The following is a 2,158-nucleotide window of genomic DNA, read 5'->3' as shown; positions in this document are numbered from 1 at the left end:
ACAACTGAAAAATCATATATCTTTCAGGTCAATTGGCAAAGAAGATAACTTCTGTGACAAAGAAATAAATATATAATGAAAAAGGAGTAAAAAGATTATAAGGAAGTACTCAAAAAAAGATCAGCTGTGAAGTTCTTCAATTATACGTTTCATATATATATAGGCATGTATATGATTTTGTTTAAATTTAGTGACATAGCATTATCAGTAGTAAAAACAATAATACTAAACTGATTAAAAGTACTTTAAATAAATTAATATACTTAATACTGTTTAATACAATTTCATATAAAAATATATCTGTTGTAGGCTTAGAAAACATCTACAGTTTTATTCACCTGCTACTGTACTGAGACGTTTTTCCAAAGTACGATAAAGATGTGGTATTGATGTAATGTCGCTTTGTCTTCATATATTTCACATTTTTCTTCTATATTTCCGCTACATCGTTGTTTCTTTTAAAAGAATAGTGTTTTATTGCTAAAGGAGAAGAAAAAAAAGACAACTAGTTTTAATTCGAGAATCAAGCAATCTTAATTAGAAACTGTTTGAAATTAGTTTTTCCAATCAAGTCATAACGCTATTAATCTATATATATTAATTTATACAAATATATATGTTAATATATAATTATCTGTGTCACATTTAATTAATTATTAAATTACATTGATTCTTGATGATTATCTTACACTATTTCTTACGAACATAAAGGAAGAGATATAAACTAAGAGAATGTTTGAATCGTCAGAAACAAGCGTAAATAATCTTCTAATGCAAACCTACAAGTAATTTCTTTTTATAGTATATTTCATACTAATCACATTCGAATTTTATTTTTTCTATATATATATATATATATATATATATATATATATATATATTTCGATGTAAATCATTTCAAAAGTATCCTAATTATTATTAATATATTACTTTATTTTCTTCTTCGTTTGTTTATTAAATTCTTTACAAAATTTCTAATTTCATGACTGAATGTAGAAAAAATAGCAGTTCTGTCATTTGTAAGTTGTGCAAAATTCTACAAAATATATAGAAATTATAAAGTCAATCATAAAATTAAAAAAATATATTCAAATTAGAAATCGTTTGTACTCGATTATAAATGTGTTCTATGATTGTCTGCATAAAGCGTAATGTCAGATATGAATTGAGAGTCACTGTTACGTTTTTCGCAACTACTTTTGGGTTGCTATTTCTATATAATAAATTAAGAGGAATAATATTGAAGTTTCTTCATGTGTAATTTTAAAGCCACTAACGGAGTTCGTCGATAACTCTCAACTTGCTTTGGACCTTTGACCTGGGAATGGTAGAAAAAAATTATTTTCGAAAGAATACAATTTTTTCATCCACTACCTGATTTCTCTACCTAATTTTATTGTTTATTGTTAGTGTAAAAGTGAACTTCGTAAGCAACACATTCACTTGACGTGAGAACGAAAAGAAAGAACGCTCGTCATAAACGTAGATATTTAATTGATCGAATGCAATTTTAATTCAATAAAATCGAGAATACATTTAAAGATGACTAGAATTTGTATATATTGCATTTAAAAAAAATCATGATTATAAAGCGTGATATGAAAATTTAGTAATAGACTTTCGTGAAAATTCAAATAAATATTTCACATTCAATTGTTTTTGACGATTATATTTAAAGACGATGAATCAAGGATAGGAGAAAACGTTACGAAATATTGCGAAAACTAATCAATGCGTCACACAGATCTTGTTTTTTTAATGGATAAATTTTTCATGATACATGTAAAGAATTAATTTTAATTCATTTTATGTATTAAGACGTACGACATATTTTTTGTCGGTTGTGTAAAGATACGTTTCTTTATTATTTTCTGTTCTTCTTTTGTCCTTTTTTTTATTTTATTTCAATTGTCCAATACAGTTGTAAGATATTAGAACTGAAGCAATTTCTCTAGATCAAATTATATGACGATTTTTCAATTGTGAAGTTCAGATTGTAACAAGCCACGTTTTGTACTTAATTTCATTTAAATTTAAATCATCCAAGTTGTATAATTGTTTCATAAAACGATTTATTAAATGATTTATATTTATTTCTTTGTCGCAGAAGTTATCTTCTTTGCCAATTGACCTGAAAGATATATGATTTTTCAGTTGT

General features: G+C 25.2%; 1 protein-coding gene across 1 annotated transcript in view; it reads left to right on the top strand.

Moving 5' to 3' along the window:
• LOC122637222 (fatty acyl-CoA reductase wat-like) overlaps positions 1 to 2,158 on the top strand; it is a 9,138-nt gene that overhangs the window by 2,981 nt on the left and 3,999 nt on the right. The gene's annotated exons all lie outside the window — the stretch shown is intronic.

The sequence above is a fragment of the Vespula pensylvanica genome, chromosome 25 (assembly GCF_014466175.1).
Source record: "Vespula pensylvanica isolate Volc-1 chromosome 25, ASM1446617v1, whole genome shotgun sequence".
Classification (NCBI taxonomy): Eukaryota; Metazoa; Arthropoda; class Insecta; order Hymenoptera; family Vespidae; genus Vespula; species Vespula pensylvanica.
Note: the sequence above shows the minus strand (reverse complement) of the source record. Positions and strands in the feature narration are given on the sequence as shown.